Source organism: Nomascus leucogenys, chromosome 15, assembly GCF_006542625.1.
Source record: "Nomascus leucogenys isolate Asia chromosome 15, Asia_NLE_v1, whole genome shotgun sequence".
In the NCBI taxonomy this organism is placed as follows: Eukaryota; Metazoa; Chordata; class Mammalia; order Primates; family Hylobatidae; genus Nomascus; species Nomascus leucogenys.
This window is the reverse complement of record NC_044395.1, coordinates 80,339,064-80,362,986: the sequence shown is the minus strand read 5'-3', so window position 1 is coordinate 80,362,986 and position 23,923 is coordinate 80,339,064. Positions and strand designations below refer to the sequence as shown.

Genomic DNA, 23,923 nt, shown 5'->3' with positions numbered 1-23,923 from the left:
GCACACAGCAAAGCCTGAGCATTTCTGATGATCTGAAACATGGTGTAGGAAAGAAGCCACTGGAGACCAACGCATGGCTTCAGCTCTGCCACCTGCTTGCTGTGTGTCCTTGGGCAAATCAATGCACCTCTCTGGGGCCCAGTTTCCCCATCTGTCAATGACATGGGTTGGACAGAAAGATCCTTTCTAGCTCTAATGAACTCCAGTTCTGTGAAATCCACTCTGGCTTAGGACGCTGCACTTTAGCTTGAATTTATGACCCAGACAACAATTTGAACACCAATTTGATATTTCTTTTATGGAGAAACGAATGTCATTCACAGGGTAATAACCAGGAAGCCAATTCAAACCCGGGATTAACAGGAAGAAAAAAAACCCATGTCTCCAAACTTGCTAAATGTAATTGTGTTTACACAACACTGATCTTATACCACTCTAAACACTAAGCTGTAAGTGTCTGTTAGCTGAAGCCAAAGGGCCTGGATATCACAGTCCTAAATAACGATTGTAGAAAGCCCAGAAACTTGTAAAGAATTAGCAAGAAAGAGACACTGTCTCCTAGGGAAGTCCTTAGAGCTTAGGAAAATTTGAGAGTGGGGTGCTGGGACTTCCCAATGTGAAATTAATATCTTAAAAAAAAGATACAAACAATAAAGTCCCCAAACTTCTGCAGGCTTTCCAAGAGTCTGTTACAAGCCTGGCCCTTTTAGGCCCAGCCCCCAACCAATGCCAGCACTGACGTCAGCTCACCGTCTCCATAGCCGGCAGCCCTGGGAGCTGAACTCACTAGATCAATGAAAACATCAACCATGCCAGACGTGCCTGCCCTGCTCCAAGCCTGCCAAGGAGCCAGGGGTTCAGGTGCAGAGCTGGGCCATCTGTCATTAGGCTCTGCTGTTAATTGCCGTGCTAATGAACAAGGTTTGAATTGGAGGCACGAAATGCACATGCAGATTTACACACAGCTCCGTAGTACTGTGTCCCATTCCCTTACAAGCTAGCACAGTCTCTTGGACGCAAAGGTAAAGGTGGCCAAGTGACATCACGCACACAGACGTTGCATAACCCAACCGGCAGATACTCCAAGTGGCAGATGTGCAGAATTTTTCAGCTAGGTGCTCATTCCTCCAGTCATCCATCTACTCAACAAATACTGGCTTTGTGGTGGCTACCATGTCAAATGCCAGGGCTCCAGAGATGACAACAACAGGGTCCCTACCCTCAGGGGATCATATCCTACCAGGGGAGATAGAGAGGTGAACAAACAGGACAAATACTGATTGGCAAGTGCTAAGAGAGAAGTCAGAGGCTGTGGGAATGGAGAGGAGGAGTATCTAACCAGCCTGGAGTATCTGGAAGACTTCCTGGAGGAGGAGAAAACACCTGGGCTAAATCTTAAAGGAAGACCAGAAGTTACCCAGGGAAAGAAGTGAAGGAAGACATTATAAACAGAGAGGCCAGGAGGTAAGAGAGAACCTCAATGTCTGGGGACACAGGGAGTCAGATACAGGAGGCTCAGAGTGGGCAATGGGAGGTGAAGAGTGAAGACATTGGGGTATAGAGAGTGAGGATGCTGGAGAAGAAGGTGGGGTGCAGATGGTGACGAGTCCTGAAGAGCAATTGCTTTGCAAACCTTGATCAAGCTCTTGCAATGTGCAAGCGATGGCATTAAGTCAATGTGGGGGACCTTGCCCTCATGGCACATGGACTTCCTAGAGGAAAAGAAGAAGAGTGGCTCGGAAGAAGAAGAAATGTCACCAGACTGAGTTAGTCAGAGAAGGCCTCGCTCTAGAGGAAACAGAAGTGGGCCTCCAACTTCAGGCAGAACTTCAACAGGTGAGCCAGTGCCACCACCCAGATGTCTTGTGTATGTTGCCTCACCAAATCAATGAGGACATGACATCTTCCCATTTTCCAGGTAGGGAAACTGAGGCCCAGAAAGCTTAAATAGTTTGGGAGCTGGGAAGTGGAACAGGAGGGATGCACTATTCCTGACTGCAGAGCCTGTGCCCCATCCATTTCACCTCGCTGCTCCCCAAGGCCTTCCTGATCAAGGGAACAGCCTGACAAGCATGAGGAGGGCATGTGAAAGGCACACAGGAGGACCGGGCAGGAGGCGGTTTTCACTGGAGAAGGAGTTTGTGTGGAGGAGATGGGAGCCTTGGGTGTGGAGTGATGGTCAACAGAGCAGCACAAGCTTCAGCTTTGAAGTCTAGGAGCCCAGGGACAAGTGAGGTACCCTCTCCTGGCTGCAGATTTCTCACTGCAAAATGGGACCTAACACCTGCTTCCTCTGGATGAATTCTCCGATGAGAACCCAGTGAGATAATGAGTCGAGTGCTTAGGAGATGGCCTCATGCCTTGTGAGTCCTCAGCTGTGGATGATATGATTATTTTAATCAACAGCCATCATTATTCCCAATAATAATAACTGCAAGTAAGACCCCGGAGGTAGGCTGGGGCTGGTATGTGGAGGACGTGAGCTCTAGGCAGCCATGCCATCAGGATTCTGTTGACATTGGAGAATTACACTGACAGTTCTTAAGAACAGACGCGAAATAACAGCTTGGACAGAGCATTTTCTCTTCTACAGAATAACACAGCAACTCCCTTATTCAGAAGTGTCATGATTTTTCTCCTATGCAGAAAAATTGTATCACAGTGAAGAAAGGCATGTCCAACACTTCAAATGCTGGCCACAAGGTGCCAGTGGTGGTGACAGTGACCATCTGAAGGCTGGACACACACTAGTGGCACTCCAGTGGTGAGGAGGTTGAGGAGGGCCTCATGGGTTCCAGCGGGGGCCAGGGGCACTCTGGATACTCCCAGCTGGTGAGGAGGGAAGAAGGTGGGGTCACTGCTGCTGGCCCCTTACTGCTGACACTGTGAGCCTCTTGAAGGTGTGGGGCCTCATCCTCTAAGCTGTTTATCGCTAAAAATCAGAAACCTCTGGAGGCCACACTCCTGTAAACACAGAAACAGATGCTCCCTGGACCACTCCTCTCTCTATCAAAAAGAATAAGGCAGTGGACTCCTCCTCCAGTGGTGGGCTTGGAGACAATGGAGGGAGGGGAATGCCTTTGTGAGGGGTGCAATGTGGCTTCATTTCGATCCTGCCTCCCACCTTCTTGCTGTTCTGCAGAAGAGGGAGGCTGTGTGGTGGCTTCCAAGCGGCACAGCCATCCTTGAGGAAGGCAAGTGGGATCTGGCGTATGTCGGGCACCAGTAAGTCCTTGTGCTCATTTACTGTCTTGTGACCTCTCTATGTAGCAGGCCTTATCCTCACTTTACAAACAAAAGTGTGTCCCCAAAAGGGCAAATGACTGTCCAAGCCATGCAGCGAGTAGGCCACTGAGCTGGATCCAAACCCATCTGCCTAAACTCTAAAACCCCAGTTTTAGCCCCTGCCAAATTCTGCCTCTCAGAGCAGAGGGTGGGAGAGACAGTAGTTGGCTACAGTTCTTCACAAAAGTGATTGAATGATAGTGGCCAAAGAGAAAGGAAGGGTCTAGAGGACCCCTGGTCCAGAGCCATGCAGAGGGACAATCCTGGGTTTGCATCTCCGCTGGAGCGACCATTGGCACGTTATTTATTCCCTCTCATTCCTGCTTCCTCATCTGGAAAATGGATCTCAGAAGGCCTATGTGCAGGATGGTTGTGAAGATCAGACGCAAAAGACTGAAGCCCTTGGACTTCAATAAGTGCTCACTGATGTCAGATATAATTATTGGTTAGTATTACAGAGCTGCAGATAGGATAAGGGGCTCCTCAAATATCCCCACTAACACATAAGATAGGTCAAGAATGAAACTGCGCTGCACAGGGCGTGAGAATTTTCTTCTCCCTCCCCGATAACTGGATCCTTTATTGCTGAGCACTTATGTACATTATCTAATTTCATCTTACCCAAAACTCAGAAACTAAATGTCCCATCACTTAGAGAGCCAGCTCCGATTTGGCTGTGGATTCTAGAGCCTGTGCTCCTCAAAGCTTGGCTCTCCGCTGCTGTGGCTCACAGCTGCTAGGACTTGGGAACTGGCCTCTGGGTCCATGGTCTCCAAGAGGAAGCCTGGTGTCTCCTCACAGCTCCCTCACCCTCCTCTCAGAGGGTCTACCCAGCAGTAGCACGTGACTCAATCACTCTTCTAAATCCAGCGGCAACCACTGGCCACCCACTATGAATGACCCAAGTGGAAGACTTCTCTCTGGATGGGGAGAGGCAGGGTTCAGCTTGGAGTGTTTGGGTTCCCAGGCCCATCACCACACCCTGCCTCATGGCCAAATGGCTGTTGGACCCAAATGCAGGCTTGCAGGGTCCAAATGAACCAGATAGGCAGGCACATGGGCCTTCTTAAAAGATTCCAAGGCTGGTCTTCCATTCCCTCTCCATCAAACCACTGCCTCAGCCCACAGCTCGGGCCAAGGGAGCTGTAAAATCCCCATTTGCCACAATTAGCAGATGAGTAATGAAATGGTAATGGCAGCCAGCAGTGGCCTCTGCTCTCCCAAGGCCCACGCCCCTGCCTCCTGTGAGTGCCAGCTTGGGACTGAGACCAGCAGAGCACCTGGTACCCAGAGGTACCTAGAGATACACCACTGGGCCCTCGCTTGGCAAAGTGCATCTTCCTGTTCCCCCTTCCTGAAATTTGAGCTGTCTTTGATATTCCCAGGGAGCTCATGTCCTCTATGAGAGGCCTTAGCTTAGGGTCTCCAAAGATAGGGTAAAATAGGGGAGGGGGCCCTACAGCATGGAAGAGGAGGAAGGAGGGAAAGTGGGAACAGTATTTGCATAGAGCTTGGGGCAGGAAGGAGCTGTCACTGAATGGAAAGCAGGCAGCATGGCTGAAACCCACAGTGAGGTACAGGATCGGGAGGCAGAGACAATCAGGTACAATGAGGTATGGGACAGGGAGGCAGAGACAATCAGGTGGGCCTCATAGGCCATGGGGCAGATTTTGCCTCGGGGTTGGCAAGGCATCCCATGGCTTCTTCCCTTCCGCCCTGGCAAGTCGTTTAATACTTTTCTAGTTTTCAGCAGCATTTTAAAATTCATCTGTAGTTGGCCGTGCGTGCCTGAAAATGAGCTGATGTCAGCTCCTGGGCTGTTGTCTAGTAAAATGCCCACGAGTGTTTGTTTATGAGTGCATCGCAATAAAAGGATTAGAGGCAGCCATATCCTTCCAGTGGTCCCTGTGGTCAGCGGCTGCCTGAGCGTGGAGGAGAGTCGAGCTCTGGGCACCCTGCCAGGAAACACTCTGTCTCCTTTGGTCCAGCAAAGAAAGGACCTCAGTGCCTTCAGGCCCTAAGAGTAAAGTTAAAGAAAGCCTGGGCCAGAGAGAAAGAGTTATCCCTCAAAATGCTTCCGTCTTGCTTAGTTAATCTAATCTGCTTTATGTAGCACACAATAAACACAACCCCTAATTAGCAGGTTCATGCTGCAGCTGAATTCTCAAAATCGCTTCACAGATTCCAGCCTCAGCATTCCCAGAGAAGGCCCAGGATCTCCCTGAGAGGCCCAGTTGGTGTTTGTGGAATCATCACTCCTCTGGTGATCACACAGTTTGCCTCACTTTCTCCATGGAGCTCTTTGCTGAAGGACATTCTCCTCCAGGTCAGTGCTCCAGCCAGCCAGCCTCAGCCTGGAGCATCTGCTTAAATGAGATGGGAGGAGTAACATGGTGCATCAACGTGCCGGGCTGAATCTCAAGCCAAGGCAGGGGCAGCCTTCTTGAATGTCAAACCTGGAAAAGGGGGATTCTGTCATTCCTTCATTCACTCAGCAACTAGTTACAGAGCACGCACTCTGTTAGGTGGCAGAGGTAGCTAGAGCTACATCATCAGGGTTCAAACACTGCCTCTACCATCTCCCAGCTCTGTGGCCTTGAGCAAGGGACTTACTGCTTTGTACCTCATTTGCTCCACCCATAAAATGGTGATAATGAAAGCGCACATGTTAAAAGGAAACGTGAAGATTAAATAAGGCATAAAGAGTTAGGACAGCCCCTAGCACACAATAAGCACCTTAAGAGAGCCCACGCTGCACGAAGGCAGAGCTGTGCACCTGCCTTGTTCATCATTTTATCCAGGCACCTGGGAAGCCTGCCCTGAGAGGCCTGGTTGGTATTTGGTGGTAGAAGGCAGGTATTCCACAAAGATTTGGGGAACGAATTATGAATTAATGAAGTTGAGTGGTTGTTCTTGTTATTATTATTATTATTGTTGTTAATATTGTTTACTTCAGGCTGCTATAACAAAATACCATAGATTGGGCAGCTTATAAACAACAGATATTTATTTTTCACAGTTCTAGAAGCTGGAAGTCTCAGATCAGGGTGCCAGCATGGCCAAGTTCTGGTGAGGGCCCTCTTCTGGGTGGCAGACTCTCATCTCATCGTTTCGTTTCCTCACATAGCAGAAAAGGTAGGGAGCTTTATGGGGTCCCTTTTATAAGGATGTGGATCCCATTCATGAGGGCTCCACCCTTATGATCTAATTACCTCTTAAAGGCCCCGCCTCCTAATCCCATCACATTGAGGGTTAAGATTTCAGCATAGGAATTTTGAGTAGGGGCGCAAACACTCCGTCCAAGGCAATTATTATCGTTATACTCTATAAGCTCTTACACGTCATGCCAGGAACACAGGAATGAATAAGTCAGATGTGATCTCTGCTTTCATTTATCAGATGAGAGGAATGTTAAACAACTAATAAATGTTTGCTGAATGATCAAGCAAATAAACTAATTACATGATTATTTAATTACAGATGTGAAGGAAAAGCCCAACAAAAGTCAGGGTATTTTGTTCTAACTGAGGACATCTACTGACACAGCCAAGCTGTAAAGCAGACCACGGACTGCAGTGCAGCGTGGAGAACAACTCTACATCTGGTTGGAGGTGGAGTAATGTCAAGTCTGTGCATAGACAGATGGCAGATGTGCAGCACTCAGCATGGGATAGAGGTACCTGATCTAACCACAGAGAAGGGGTGGGTCAGGAGAGCTTCCTGGGCTGAATGTTAAATAACAGAATAGAAGTCAATTGAGCCAAGGTAAGGGTAGGCTGTTTCCCCTTTACTCCCTGTGAATCTCAATCTTTAGCATGGGTCTGGAACATCATAGATGCATAACAAAATGTGTGTTGAATGAATGGATGGTTGAATGACTGAATGAATGAGGCTTTGATGAGATTCCCTTACGAGTCTGTTATCCAGGAAGGTTGAACATCCATTAATCTTTCCATGCCCAAATGAAGAAATTGAAGCCCAGAAGGAAGAAGTCAATAGCCCACTCTATTCATCCTACTTCTCTGTCCCTCTTTAGCTCTGTGCTGCTGTTTGAGAGGAACTGTTTACTGCCCCAGCTATGCCCTCTTGTATTTTTACAAAGCACAGTTCTATTGCTCCCAGCAAACATAGTATCTTTCTATGGCACAGGCTGGACGCCATTCTATACCTCCATCTTAATGCAAAGTTGTTCCCCAATGCTATGGCTCAGTCCATGTTTGGTTTTGCAGACATGTCTCTATCAGTAGAAATCCTCAGCTATAACAAGATTATTTTTACCCATTGATCCTAATGGGCTTTCTTACCTGCAAAGGGTCTTAGGGCACACCAGGGTGGGAACCACAGAACCCTGACTGAGAACCAGTCCTTTAGGAGCCTCCTCTGGCTGTTTGGTATATCACTGGTACATGATGCAGTATCTCGATAAGCCTGGCCAAGAGCCTAGTCTGCCTCTGGGGGCTTATCCTGAAATTCTGGAATGACTCCTGAACTTTTGGTGCTCAACCACCTCCTCCTTGCAGGGCTAAAAATAACTTGGCCACTTCCTGACAGGCAGGACTGGTGTCAGTTTGGGGTGCATGATACTGAACTAAGTGCCAGGTACAGATGGGCAATTTGTGGGCAGTTTTACTTAATCTTCTCAAAAGTTCTGCAAGGAGGTATCATTATCCTCATTTAAAAGTTGAAGAAATCGAAACTGTAGAGGTTTGGTGATTCCACTCAAGGATGTGTGAGAGTTCAGAATCAGAACCAGGATGTGTGAGAGTTCAGAATCAGAACCAGAAAGACTTAAACCAGGGAAATAAATCCCCCAAAGGAGGAACACCATGCCAGGGCATGCTCACATGCAGAACCTCCAGGCTTTCACTAGGGTGGCTGTGAGTTTTTGCAAACTGTGGCTCTAAAGGGATCATGTAAGAGGCGTGAGAAACCAAGAAAGTGGACTGCGCAGGCCAGGAGAAGGGAGTTAGCAGTGATTCCTTCTGCTACTTTCTCACCAACCCACATCCTTTCTCTTCTGCAAAACCCATTTCATCTTATTATTATTATTACTTTTTTTTTTGTAGAGAGAGGGTCTTGCTGTGTTGCCTGGTCTGGTCATGAACTCCTGGGCTCAGTTGATCCTCCCACCTCAGCCTCCCAAAGTGCTGGGATAATAGGTGTGAGCCACCATGCCCAGGTGAAATTTCATCTTTTTAACTCTGTTAATAACTTCATCTACCATTGTGTCTTTCTTGTTTGTTCACTGAAATTTCATAAAACCCCGCTGCTGACATGAATACTTGGGTATGTTGCATATGGTGACCTTGGTCTGTTGCCCAGCCTCTGGAAACTCAGGTCCTCATCTAGGTGGAAACACCAGTCCAGCAGGAAGCCCCTCGGCTTTATTGCAGTCCTTATTTCTCCCACTCTCTCTCTGCAGAGGTTGTTGAACAGTCAGAGGGACCAAAATAGAGCTAGCCAAAATTGCAAGTGCATTCTATCATCTCCCCCAAACCCTCATGCTCCTGTCCCACAACATCAGCCAAAGGAAAACAAAACAGGGAAAGTAGACATGGCTCATTTTGCTTGTAACAAAGAGATGAGTTGTGGTGAAGAATTAACCAAGGAGCACAAATTAGCACAATCCTATAGGCTGTAAATAAATCAGCCTTAAAAGTGTTCACAACTTAAGCCTCTTTAATCCTCAGCTGAGAAAGGCTTCTGTGATTTCCTGCCCACGGTGTTGTTAGTGAGGGTAGCAGTTCTGGACTTTGGGGATGGGAATTGTTAGGAAAGGTGGCAGTTCATTTGGTATTGTGGGGCTCAAACTTCAATTCCACACCATTGGCTTAGGAGAAAGAGGGGCCTATGTCACCTTTTACTTGCAGCAAAAAGACAAAAGATCCCCATCATGTGGTAGAAGCTGTTCTGTGTTCTGCAGCTCTTGGAGTCCCTTAGAGATCTCATTTGATCTCAAGTCTTTAAGTCCATCTCTACACATTGATGACATCCTAACTTATATCTCCAGCCAGGACATCTTCCTGAATTCCATGCTTATAACTCCACCTGCCCATTTGACATCTCCACTTGCACATATAAAGAAATCTCCACAGTAACCCTTCAAAACCAAATTCCTGCTATTCTCTCTCAAACCTGCTGCACTTGAGCCTTTCCAATCTCAGTCAATGGCAAGCCCATTCTTCTAGTTGCTCAGGCTGAAACCCTTGGAATCAACCTTGATTTCTTTCTGTCACTCACATGCCTCATCCCATCAACCAACAAATCCTCCCGGCTCTACCTTCAAAGCAACCACAGTCCTAGCACTTCCCACCCCCACCCTGCTTCCACCTGGCCCAAGCCTCCAGCATCACTTCCTGAATCACAGTAACTGCTTTACAGTGTTATTTGTATCAAGGGGAAACTGGAAACTATTCTAGTATCCATAATATATATTTTATCAAATAATTTTCAAGGCTTTTGTACTCTGGGTTGTCAAACTATTTAAGATGCTGCTGAAGAGCAATTAGCATCTGGGAAGATGTTCACATGAAATTACAAAGTGAAAAAAAGGATATGTAGAAACTGGAAAGTTATATTGGAAAATGCTCTCTGGTTCTGAAATTGTAGAATTTTAAATTTCTTTTTCTATGTTTGTGCTTTCTACACTTAAAAAATTGTGTTCATGTTTAGGAAAAAAATACAATTAAAAATAAAATGATGGCAAAGTAAAAGACAGAAGTAGAGACAATACATGGTTAATGTAGAGGACAGAGAGGCTGCAAGTTCCCTCTCAGGCATAGAATATAATATTTGAGCTGTAAGTGCTGTGAGCTCCCATTTTATAGATGGAAAAAGAGAGGTCCAGAGATACACAGTGAGTTGCCTAGAAAAATAATGCCTGCTTTCATTTACTCTTGTGTACCAGACATTGTGCTATGTGCTTTATAAATATGAAAATTTGTATTCTCCACACTGGCTATACGAGGTTAAGAATATCTCCCTCTACCACTCCGTCCATTCTACAGATGAGGAGACTGATGCTTATACAAGTTATATAATTTGCCCAGAATCACATGGCTAGTCATATTCAGAGCTGGTACCCAAACCCCAAAGGTCATCCTCTTAACTATTACTGTTTTCCTACTTTACAAAGTCATACATTCAGCTGGGAAGGAGAACCTAGATTTCTAAACTCCCAGTCACCTTGCACCATTTTGAAATGAAGTGTGGATGAGTAGAATTAAACAGCTCAGAGACCCCAAAAACTCCTCCTCATGCCCCTGCTTCAGCCCAGAGCACAGCCTGGACCTGCCTGGGCTACAGCCATCTCTTCTGGTTCAACTCATGAGTCCAAAACTTTTCGCTCTTTGAAGGAGCAGCTGCTGTGGGCAGGAGACTTCCAGAGAACATGAAGTAAATCAATGTTGGAGACTGGCCTGGTGTTGGAAGTTTCTCCCAGAGCCTGGCCTGCCACCCAGAATTCTCTCCTTTGTGAGTCCCACCAAGGCAGTAAATGCATAATGGATTTAGGGACCATCCCCTAAGGTTAAATGTCAAACACACCTTCAAATAAAATGTCAGGGATAAAAGCAGCTGGTGAGTTGGTCTCTCTGAGATGCGCAGAAAGTGTACTCTGGTCATTCCTGTAGCTTCCAGGCTGTGTGGAGAATCCTGTGGCCTAAAGGGGAGAATTGGGTTGAGGAGTTGATACATATTTTCACCTAAAATGTCGGTAAAAATAAGGTCAGAAAAACCGCAATGTTAAAGAGCTGCAGAATGTGTGTTGAGAGGATCTGGTGAGAGAATATTACTTAAACCCTGGGTGAACAGAATTGTTGTTCTAGTACTGAGGACAACAGTCTCCCTCCAAGCTTGAAAATGAGAACATTAAGATTTTCCTGCTAGAGGCACCCTCCAAGACAAACACAATACACCCTGGAGCAGAGCTGCGCAAAAGCATCATGAGGAGGCAGAATAGCCCTCAGCCTGCAGGCCTGGATGCCAACTTTTGTGCAAATCTTAGCATTGTAAAAGAAAATATACAGATCAGGCTGAAATGGTGGGGCAGGGTAGAGACTGGCATATTTGTCTCCTGGGGCTGCCACAAACTGGGTGGCTTAAAGGAACAGACATTTATTGTCTCACATTTCTGGAGGCTAGAAGTCCAGAATCAAGGTGTGAGCAGGGCCGTTCTCCCTCTGGAGCTCAGGGTAGAATTCTTCCTTGCATCTTCCTAGCTCCTGGTAGTGGCCATCAAGCCCTGGCATCCTTTGTGTACAGCTGCATCACTCCAATCTCTGCCTCTTCATTGCACAGAGTTGCCCATCCCGTGTGTGTCTCTCTCCTTTTCTTATACCAGTCATATTGGATTAAGGGCTCACTCCACTCCAACAACCTCATTTTAACTAATTACATCTGTGATGACTTTATTTCCAAACAAGGTCACATTCTGAGGAATTAGGGGTTAGGACTTCAACATAGCTTTTTTGGAGGATCCAAGTCAACCCATAATAGTTGGCCCACAAAAGAAACAAAAATAATGGGAGCATCAAAAGGGAGAGATTTACATAGTGTGCCAAGCATCCCTGTGCTTGATGGGGACAGGGCCCATGACTGTCTACACCACTAGATCCCCTTAGGCCACACCCTGGCCCAGGACACCACTCCGTCCCCTCCACAGAGATGCCCTGCTGCTGATGCACAATGAAAGGAGTGTGGCAGCCACACCAGGGTGCCATCACCCTGGGATCTGACTGTGTAACCAGCCAGGCTTCCCGAAGTAGCCCTACTCTACAGTTTTGCATGCAAATAGCCACTGCAAAGATTGGGGTCATTCCACATTCTACTTGCTTTTCAACACCTGTGTGTCTCAACTTTTTCTGGTTGAGAACAACACCCCTTTTAATGCAAAAACTGTGGATGACACACTGGAAGAGATAAAGAAACATGAAACACCACCAAACAAGTCAGCAAGAATAACATCACCACTGCTGCAGCAGAAGCAAGTCTCACCCTTTCTATAAAAATGCCCGGTCATCACACTTGTCACGCATGGTCTAGAAATGCATCCGCAGAAATCACAAGATTCTAGTCAGCCCTCCACACAGCCCCCACCCCAGCCTGGGTCTCTGTGCAGGTAGAGTTGCGTATCGTCCTTCTTGGGCTCCCCTACATATTTCCAAAGCAAAGTTCTCATATATCTCAAGAAAATCAAAGGGATTCACTATTTTACCTCTTTACGGGCTGTATCTCTCTCTTTGTAGCATCGTCCAAGCCAGTGTCACAGCACAAGTATTCAGTTATTGCAAAATGCAATATCGTGCTGATCTGCGTAGTCTGGCGGCATGCCTGTGAAGGGCTATGTGGCATGTCAGAATGAAGACACACTGCTGGGAAACCCTCTCCAGCACTGACAAGGAGAAGGAGACCAAGTTATTTTCAAACATTTTCTTTTCTCCTGGCAAAGGTTGAAACAGAAAAGTGGGTTCCACCTGGTCCTGAGTTATTCAGCAATTCCAATTAGTCATTTTGCCCCATTCTAGTTAATTGAGCTTTCACTCTAAGATCCTAAAATAAAATGTGAATGCAGAACAGTTACCTTGTGGTTTTAGCCTACCAGCAGGGGATGGGACCCTTCCTTTTAATTGTTTCCCTGACTCCCTCCCCGCCATGTAGCCTACCTCTCTGGTTCTCCCCAGACACATGGGCCATTGGTAGTTGGCATCTCAGAGGCATTTACCATTACTGCCCACCTTACTCAGTCTCCTCTCCTGGAGGCCAGTTTTAGTCTCTGTCTCTAATTAAGCCCCAGCCTCTGTACCCAGAATCTTCCCAAGAAAGCAAGCTGCCAGCTATGAGTTTCACTTTACAGCCCATGCAAGGCTGTTTTCCCTGAAGACAAACTGCCACCCTCCCTGCAGCCCCCAGCTCTCAGAGTTGATCAGACCCTCCCCTCTTTCCACCCTCAGAGTCCCAACAGAGCCTCCTAGGTAGAGAGCTCTCCAGGGAATGAAGTGGTTTCCTGATGGGAAGGGAAACAGAGAGTTTATCTATTTCCTTTGGAATCTGTCCATGCAAAGCAATGTCAAAGACTGGGCTGGCATACAAAAGGCATTAGGCAGGGACCCAGAGGGCAATGTGCAGAATTCTGGCCACGGCCCCCAGAATGTGTTGTTACTGGCTATGTCCATTCTTATTTGGCAGGCAGTCTTTGGACAGGCGTTTGCTTTTCAGGCTGGGCTTGATATGTCCTGGGTCAGAAGGGAAAGGCTGGTGGCCATGCCGGATCTCAGGGCTTGAGGCTGTGGGGAGGCTGCAGAACTTGGCAGGGTTCCAGCAGTGGTGCGGGCCGAAGGGAGTCACCACTGGGAACCTAGGCCCAGGCAACAAGAGGTTCTCTCATTCTGGCTTCTCCCTCCAGCACCACCTGCCAGGCCAGAACAGAAAGAAGGGTGATGGAGACTGGCAGAGAAGCAGCAATTACTGCCTGGTGAGAAGTAAACAGCGTCTGCTTCCGGAGGCTTTATGGACCAGAAAGCCTGCAGGAAATAGCTCCTGCTTCCCAGCCTGGAGTTCCTCATGTACTAGCCCTCCCTGCTACAATTTTGATGGTTTTTTACATATTTACAGAATTGTGCAACCATCACCATACCATGATCAGTCTTAGAAGAGTTAATCACCCCTGACCCCAGAAAACTCTGTATTCATTAGCAGTCACTCCCTTTCCCCTTCCCACCCTTCTCCAACATTAGGCAACCACCAATCTACTCTCTGTCTCCATAAACTGGTCTATTTTGGACATTTCACATAAGCCTCCCTGGATCCCAGTTTAAGCATCCTGGGGTTTGTCTGCCTGCCAGAGCCATTGTGCCACTGGGGCTACCTGTCCTGTGGGTTGACAAGGCAGGTCCAAACCTTTGCCTGCTCTCGCATCCATTCCTTTTGTGTTAGTCCATGAGTCTCCTGACTGTTCTCTCCAACAACAACACAGACTGACAAAACCTACTGACTTGGAGTCAGGAACAGACTTTGCTATTTTCTGGCTGTGTGGTCCTGATGAGTCACTTGAACCTCCTGGACTTGTTCCTCAGCCTAAAACCAAGACTAATAAATCAAGTCCATCTCACAGCCTTACGTGGGGATCAAAAAAGATAGAGCATGTGAACATACATTGTACATCACAAAGCTGTATGCAAATAAATATCGTGTAATTCCAGCCCTTTTTGAGTTTATAAATAAAAGTGAAAACCTCGTAACTCTAAGTCCTCCCCTTCCTTGCCTCTATTCCTCTATGCTTGTTGGTCTGTGTGCCTACTACACAGCTGCCAAGGATAACTCAAGAGACCCAGCCATGAGAAGCAAGAAGAGAAGAGCTGACTACTTTCCAGTGTCCCTAGATGAAAAAAACCAAAATGATCAGCCCTGGGCTGGGTAAGCTGTTGCCCAAAAAGTGCTGGCCCTGCCACAATACACAGGGCACCATGCAATGACCAATGGATTTCAGGCTGAGGCAGTCCTGGGTTAAGCGCTGGCTCTGTTGTGCCATCTCTGCCAACGTAACTAACCTCCTCTCACCTGTTTCCTCACCTGTACAATTTGGAATAAAAATATTTACACCCTTGTGAGGCATCTGCTGGATTGCCCTACATAAGGGCTCAGCACAGAGCCTGGCTAATGGTAAACAATGAATTGCAGCCACTGTGATTAATGCTGTCATGGTTGTAATGATTACTGCTGTTACCAAAGAAGGAGACAACAAATCAGTATGGAGCACTGGCTCTCATGTAGGTTTCAGGACAGCATCCACAACCTCTCTGGACCCCAGTTTCCTCATGTTTAAAATAGACATAAAAATAGTACCAAACTCATAGTGTAACTGTGAGGGTTAATGAGTTCACACACTTAATGTGCTTAGAACAGAGAGCTATAGATTTATCACTGGATCTCCTAAGACAGTTTCCATCATTCCCTCACAGATCCACAACCACTCCTGTGTTTCTTCCTCTCACGTTCTCCTCTATATAATCTCTCTTGGTCCCTGTTTTCCATTTAAAATGTTCTTCTGGTATTTCTCCAACTTGCGTAATAGCTTCTAGTTTTCCAATCTCATCTAACAGTCTGTATGCACCTGCAAAAGTCAAAGAACTGAAACATTTGGTATATCCTCCTGGAAAAATGCTAATGCCCAGTAAAAGAATGACCCCAGGAATGAGAAAAGACCTCAGACCCATTCTTGAAGTGGGTCCCTGCCTGTTAAACCCAGCTCATAACATTTTTTTTTTCCTATTTCTTTCCAGTTGGATGTTTTGGGCAAGATTAAAGCAATTCTAGCAAATGTCAGGGGCTCAACTGCCCAGTGCATTAGAATAAAATTTCATTTTCTCCTTAGAGTTTTAGGGGCAGTGATTCTAAAGCTTTTGGGGGAAACACTGATGAAATCTAAAGAACCAGCAAAGAGAAGGTGGGGCAAACAATTATCTTCTCATCTTGCCTGCTGCTGCTGATTGCATTATCATTTATCGCAGTGCCTGCTCTCACCTAGGAAAAGCATCTTGCAATATCGGGTTGAATAAATATCCCAACAATCAGTGTGGGAATACAAGCCCAAATCAGCCAAATCTTAAGTGCATTTGCATCTAATCTCTTTATAATCCTTTCTACGGAATAGAGTAAAAGCTGAGCAAGACATTCCAGCCTTCCCGGGGTGCACAGGACACACACACCCCTCCTCAAACTCCATAATGTAATTATCCAAGGTGCCTCCTTTGAGGGTTTGAGGCCCCAGCACTCATGCTAATGACATAGTTCGTGTCCAAGATGATTTTGTGCACTTGCATGTGCACGCACACACACACACACACACACACACACACAAACACACTAATAAACAATAGGGGATGAAACCTCCAAAGGAAAGTGAGTTGGCACAGACCTTAAGGGTTGCCTCGCTCACTCATCCTCAACCCCATTTTACAGAAGAAGACACTGAATTCCAGAGTAAGGGACTGACATGTCCTAATGCTCTGTCCTTTTTCTTTTTTGTTTCCTCATTTGTCATATGCAAATAATTTCTTCTATATTGCAGGGTATTTGAGGATACAATGAGAAACACAAGCCCTGAAATGTAGTAGATGCTTAATAATTTTACTTTCTGCTCTTCCTTCTCAAACTACCCAGTTATGTAATCATTTCATTTTGTTTGCTTTCTCCTGAACACTTAGTAGGACCATAATATTAAGGAAGCTAGGAAAGTTATGAAGGGCTCACCTTGCAAAGCATAAGCTTTTCCCCCAGAGCAGACATTGAGATTTTGGAGGTTTTACTTGCTAGTTCATTTATTTAACAAATTCAGAGTCAGCCATTGTTATAGGCATTTGGGGATTCAATAGTGAATAAAACATTTATTGAGAGAGATAAATCTTAAATTGTTATACTCATAATCATTTAATTAAAATTCTGATTAAGTGATACAAAAGGCAGACAGGTGGCTGTAGGAGTACATGACGGGGAACTTAGAGACTGGAGTGGAGGATAATCAGGGAAGGCTTCCCTGAAGAAGTTAACATTTACATGCAGATATGAAGGGTGATTAGGAACTTGTCCAACAGTAAATGGGACTGAGAATGAGAACTGCAAAGAGAAGCCCGGGAGGAGAGAGTAGAAACATGCAAAGGCCCTGAGGAGAGAAGGTACCTGCCACACTTAAATAACCAAATAGGATTAGTGAGAAGTCCAAGGGGCTGGTTTTGTGCTTGTATACTTATTTGTTTTTCTTTAGTTTGGAAGAGCACAAAGGTCAGCACCCACAGAGCCCTGGGGAGGAAGGGCCATTAGAGTGGGTAGTCAATGAGTCAGCCTTGACTCATCCTGACCCTGATTCTGACCTATGGATCAGGTCAGGGTAGGAGTTGCTGCAACTCCAAAGGAATCAGTAGGACAGCCTCAGGAAGAGAAGGCTGAACCCCTGAGACAGAGCAAGGCTGGTCCACAAAGCAGCCCCCATCAGCATGTGCTTATTAAAACAATCTCCCTCCTTCATCCCACCCCACTACTGCCCTTGCTATAAAAGGAAACATACTTTCCATTTCATCAAGGACCAATCTTTCAGACCCAACTAAAATCCAGAAATGCATGTCTCTAAGGCTTCATGTATTTATTAATCCTCATCCCGGGGACACTGTGTATAAGGGTTAAAAGCCTGGGCTCTGGAGTTAGACTGCCTGAATCTGAATCCTGACATTGTCATTTACTAGCTGTGTGACCTCAGGCAAATCTCTTAACCTCTGTTCCTGATCTATAACTTGAGGATAACAGTAGACTCACTGATAGGGTTGTTATAAAGATTAAATGAGATAATGTACACAACATAGGGACATATAGGTGAAAGCCTTCAATAAATGGAAGCTTTATGATGATTATAATGATGATGATTTCATTAATATCATCAGCATCTTAGCAACCATGTAGTATCCATCTACAATGCTCCAGAAACTGAGCCAAGCATTTCACATCCTTTATTTTTAATGTTCCTCCAACTTTGGTGTAATGATCCCCATTTTCTAAATAAGGAGACAGCTTAGAGGAATTAAGTGATGCAGCTATTTAGTGACACAGTGCAGATTCAAACCCAGGCTCCAAAAGTAGTCCACCCTCCACATTTCTATACCAAATTAGCCACTTCTCATCAAAAGCCTGTAAAATCCTGTTAATTACAACAAATGAGGATGAAGTCAGTTTATACTACCTGTTCATTAATTGGCAGATTTTTAACATCATTCCTTGTCCCAGGAGGACTCTCCAGGGTTCTATTATAACCATACAATTCTTTGGGGGAAATGAAACAACAGCTGGCCCTGCCAATCACCATGGCAACACTCCTGTAACTACTAGAACCATGTCAACAGCAACTTTATACATACATACACATTCCAAATTTGCACTTAACTGCTATATTATGTATGTACTTGTTCATGACACCACTCGAAGTTCAGGTAGAGGTATTTTCAATCAGCTCCAACATCCCTTTCCCTCCTTGGATGTTTCCAAGACCCCATCAAGCCAGGCACAGGTAGGGAGAGAGGTTGCTGGGGAGAATAGAACATTGCCAAGCTCTGGCGCCACATACTGCACTCTGGCAATGTGTAAGTGGAGGGCAGGCATTATGGGTGTGTGACCTCTGCAATCACACAGGGCCTCATGCTCAGGAGGGCCCTATGCTTGATTCAGTACTCTGCTGGCACCATCTTGAAATTCTTAATGATTTTTGAACAAGGGGCTCCACAAGTCCATTTATCAGTGAGCCCCTCAAATTATATAGCCAGTTTTGTGTGAGGACAAAGCGATGGACAGATACTGTGAAGCTCCTTTCTGGGTGGCATTTTCTCTTTCTTTTCTCCTTCCTTTCAGAGCTGCCAAGGCACCCCACACTCTAACTCAAGAGCTCTACCTGACCAAAACTCAATGGCCTTTCCTCAGGAAATCCAGCTATGCTGATGCCACCAGAACTGAGTCAGAACTCCTAACTCTACAAATATGGCTCCTCTGTATTGAGTGCCTGCTAGGTGCCAGGCACAACACTCAACTAAGACCAATATTATTTCTGATCTGGGAGATAGGTAGGATCAGCCCCATTTCACAGTTGAGGACATTGAGGCTCAGAGAGATTCAGTGACTTGTCCCAAGGTCACACAGTGCATCAAACACAAATCTGATGAGCCTTCTCAAAGGCTCTTGATGCCACCTGCTTCCAGAACATTCTGCCACTCACTCTGCCTAGGCTGCTGCCCTGCCTGACTTGAGCTCAGGCAGTTCTGCCATTTGGGGCAGATCGGCTACAAGTCCTGGAGTATGGGCCCTTCCTAGTCCCACGCCTATAGTTTCTGGCTCCTCTTACCTCTTCCAGACTTGGATGAAAACACTCTCCAGCATGGGGTGGGAACTGGTCTCCTGAGAGGCTGCCATCAAGACTGGGTGATACGATCCTGAAGTGCAGAAGAGTTAACTCCCACTAGGAAAATTCTGACCAGTGGAAAATAGGAGTTGAGAGGGAGCAGGACACATACATTCCTTCTTCCTCTCTCCATGGACTGCTTCATGATAGTCGGCCTTGCAGCTCATCCAGCCGAGTCTCACGTGTCATGCTGAAAGGTCTTGTGCAGTGACCTTCTGGGTGTCTCCATGGCTGTTTGTGCCATAATAGCCATCAAGGAAACACACCACTTTGTGTGGCTTTGCATCCTTCTTTGCCTTACTTCCTTGTGTCTCACCTTTGCTGCCATGGATTTGCATCTTCCAAATGAAACATGTCATTTTTAATTTTTGCCCCAGGCTCTATCTTCTAGACAAGCTAGCCTACATACATGTAGGAAGGGCAGCCTTCCCACTCAGCCCAGGGTGTGGTGAAACTTCATTTAGGCTACATGTGAAAATTGGCCACCTGCTTTGCTGTAAATGTGATTTGTGGTTCTCTGCTCTCCGACTGCTGTAGGAATGGCCCCCACCTGAGAGAAGCAGTGGCCATTCCAGCTTGCTGGCCAGCACAGGCCTTCCTTCTTCTCTCTCTCCCCATTCAATCTGTATGACCCAACCCCACCCCACCTTAAGGCATGGTTAATTGTTCATTAGTGACACCTGGCCCAAGATGAACCAATGACTCTCTCCCTCTCTTGGGATTTTTAAACTCAGGACTAAGTGATTCCGTCTCCACTTCTTTCTACATACTCTCTCCAAAACCACATACCCAGTGTCTACAGCTCTAAGTAAGAAATCCTGGGAGTGGTCAGTGGCCATCCTTTCTGTTATGTGGGTAATGTCAATCTGCAGCGTGAGAGAAGAATTCCACCAATATGCAGAGAGAAAGAGAGGCAGGAGCTACAGAGAATGTCCTAATGGCAGTCTCAGGTATGTGGCTTTCTGCATTCCAAAGCTCAACTGCTCTTCCACCCTCCCCAAGGTTCAGTTGCTCTGTGTGCTCACACAGTAACCTCCATTAAATGTCCCTTGTGGCCTAATCCTATTCTAATTATGCTTTTGCCATTTGTGACAGACGGAAGTGCAGTTAGCACAGTGTATTCCACCGAGGGGTGAGAGAATGGGGAGATGGGAAGAGGCTAAGTTTTGGACTCCCACAGGCCTGGGTTTCAATCTCAAACTCCATCACTTTCTATCTGTGGACCATGGACAAGTCATTTAACCTCTCTGTGCCTGAGGTTCCTCATCTGAAAATTAGAGGAATAACACTATGTTTCAAGGCAGATGTAAGGATCAAATTGGGACCAGGTTTACAAATAACATGCTTAGCACAGGGCCCACACACAGAAACTGCTCAAAAATGTGAATTACTTTTTCCTGCCTTACATGCCGGGGGGAGGGGCTATCTCTAAAGGCAGGTTTTGCTTCAGCCCCATACCCCATTTTGTTGGGTCAGAAAGCACTGTTGGTTACTATAAACTGTCCTCATTCCCAGCACTTTGGAAGGGGAAAACGAGACCTAGAGGCCTTCCCCAGAAATCAGAGATTCATAAACTTTCATCCCTGAAGCATACCTCTCAGATAGGATAGCTCCATCTTTCACATTGGGCTGTTCTGGAAATCCTCAAAAGTGGTCACTCAGCTTGGACTTGAATATGTCTCCTAACAGGAACCTCCCTCCCTCCCCAAAGCAGCACATTCCATTTTTACATAACTCTGACATGAATAAAGGATTAAGGTTCCCTCCTCCATCAGGCTTGGAGTCTTTGACAGATTGGAAACTCCAGATTTCTATGACAGTAGGATTGAAGCCTTGAAAGATTTTAATGTCACCATCATGAGCCTAAAAGAGATCTTTGAAAAAGATACTACATGGATCATATGGCAGGAGTATGTTTAGTTTTGTACCAAACTGCCAAACTGTCTTCCCAAGTGGATATTTCATTTTGCATTTCCACCAGCAATGAATGAGAGTTCCTCTTTGTCCACATCCTCACCAGCAATTCGTGTTCTCAGCGTTCTGGATTTTGGCCATTATAATAGACGTATAGTAGTATCTCATTGTCATTTTAATTTGCATTTGCCTGATGACATATGATGTGGAACATATTTTTATATGCATATTTATTTGCCATCCATATATCTTGGTGAGGTGTCTGTTAAGGTCTTTGGCCCACTTTTTAATCAGGTTGTTTGTTTCCTTATTGCTGAGTTTTAAGAGTTCTTTGTATATTTTGGATAACAGTCCTCGATCAAATTGTCTTTTGCAATTATTTTCCCCACTTCTGTAGCTTGTTTTTTTTTTTTAATTATTATTATACTTTAAGTTTTAGGGTACACGTGCACAATGTGCAGGTTTGTTACATATGTATCCATGTGCCATGTTGATTTCCTGCACCCATTAACTCGTCATTTAGCATTAGGTATATCTCCTAATGCTGTCCCTCCCCACTCCCCCACCCCACAACAGTCCCCGGAGTGTGATGTTCCCCTTCCTGTGTCCGTGTGTTCTCATTGTTCAATTCCCACCTATGAGTGAGAACATGCGGTGTTTGGTTTTTTGTCCTTGTGATAGTTTACTGAGAATGATGTTTTCCAGTTTCATCCATGTCCCTACAAAGGACATGAACTCATCATTTTTTATGGCTGCATAGTATTCCATGGTGTATATGTGCCACATTTTCTTAATCCAGTCTATCGTTGTTGGACATTTGGGTTGGTTCCAACTCTTTGCTATTGTGAACAGTGCCGCAATAAACATATGTGTGCATGTGTCTTTATAGCAGCATGATTTATAGTCCTTTGGGTATATGCCCAGTAATGGGATGGCTGGGTCAAATGGTATTTCTAGTTCTAGATCCCTGAGGAATTGCCACACTGACTTCCACAATGGTTGAACTAGTTTACAGTCCCACCAACAGTGTAAAAGTGTTCCTATTTCTCCACATCCTCTCCAGCACCTGTTGTTTCCTGACTTTTTAATGATGGCCATTCTAACTGGTGTGAGATGGTATCTCATTGTGGTTTTGATTTGCATTTCTCTGATGGCCAGTGATGATGAGCATTTCTTCATGTGTTTTTTGGCTGCATAAATGTCTTCTTTTGAGAAGTGTCTGTTCATGTCCTTTGCCCACTTTTTGATGGGGTTGTTTGTTTTTTTCTTATAAATTTGTTTGAGTTCATTGTAGATTCTGGATATTAGCCCTTTGTCAGATGAGTAGGTTGCGAAAATTTTCTCCCATTTTGTAGGTTGCCTGTTCACTCTGATGGTAGTTTCTTTTTCTGTGCAGAAGCTCTTTAGTTTAATTAGATCCCATTTGTCAATTTTGGCTTTTGTTGCCATTGCTTTTGGTGTTTCAGACATGAAGTCCTTGCCCATGTCTATGTCCTGAATGGTATTGCCTAGGTTTTCTTCTAGGGTTTTTATGGTTTTAGGTCTAACACGTAAGTCTTTAATCCATCTTGAATTAATTTTTGTATAAGGTATAAGGAAGGGATCCAGTTTCAGCTCTCTACATATGGCTAGACAGTTTTCCCAGCACCATTTATTAAATAGGGAATCCTTTTCCCATTGCTTGTTTTTGTCAGGTTTGTCAAAGACCAGATAGTTGTAGATATGTGGCATTATTTCTGAGGGCTCTGTTCTGTTCCATTGATCTATGTCTCTGTTGTGGTGCCAGTACCATGCTGTTTTGGTTACTGTAGCCTTGTAGTATAGTTTGAAGTCAGGTAGCATGATGCCTCCAGCTTTGTTCTTTTGGCTTAGAATTGACTTGGTGATGCGGGCTCTTTTTTGGTTCCATATGAACTTTAAAGTAGTTTTCTCCAATTCTGTGAAGGTAGCTTGATGGGGATGGCATTGAATCTATAAATTACCTTGGGCAGTATGGCCATTGATGCAAAAATCCTCAATAAAATACTGGCAAACCGAATCCAGCAGCACATCAAAAAGCTTATCCACCATGATCAAGTGGGCTTCATCCCTGGGATGCAAGGCTGGTTCAACATACACAAATCAATAAATGTAATCCAGCATATAAACAGAACCAAAGACAAAAACCACATGATTATCTCAATAGATGCAGAAAAGGCCTTTGACAAAATTCAACAACTCTTCATGCTAAAAACTCTCAATAAATTAGGTATTGATGGGACGTATCTCAAAATCATAAGAGCTATCTATGACAAACCCACAGCCAATATCATACTGAATGGGCAAAAACTGGAAGCATTCCCTTTGAAAACTGGCACAAGACAGGGATGCCTTCTCACACCACACCTATTCAACATAGTGCTGGAAGTTCTGGCCAGGGCAATCAGGCAGGAGAGGGAAATAAAGGGTATTCAGTTAGGAAAAGAGGAAGTCAAATTGTCCCTGTTTGCAGATGACATGATTGTGTATCTAGAAAACCCCATTGTCTCAGCCCAAAATCTCCTTAAGCTGATAAGCAACTTCAGCAAAGTCTCAGGATACAAAATCAATGTACAAAAATCACAAGCATTCTTGTACACCAATCACAGACAAAAAGAGAGCCAAATCATGAGTGAACTCCCATTCACAATTGCTTCAAAGAGAATAAAATACATAGGAATCCAACTTACAAGGAATGTGAAGGACCTCTTCAAGGAGAACTACAAACCACTGCTCAATGAAATAAAAGAGAATACAAACAAATGGAAGAACATT

At 45.3% G+C, this 23,923-nt stretch overlaps 1 protein-coding gene and 1 long non-coding RNA gene across 2 annotated transcripts in view; one reads left to right on the top strand and one right to left on the bottom strand.

Moving 5' to 3' along the window:
- The window catches only part of NAV2 (neuron navigator 2), a 773,799-nt gene that overhangs the window by 593,339 nt on the left and 156,537 nt on the right, over nucleotides 1-23,923 (bottom strand). The gene's annotated exons all lie outside the window — the stretch shown is intronic.
- Nucleotides 1,272-14,526, top strand: LOC100583644. Its single transcript, XR_120908.3, has 4 exons — nucleotides 1,272-1,464; nucleotides 5,467-5,611; nucleotides 6,766-6,961; nucleotides 13,688-14,526. It is a non-coding gene; the product is annotated as an uncharacterized LOC100583644 (long non-coding RNA).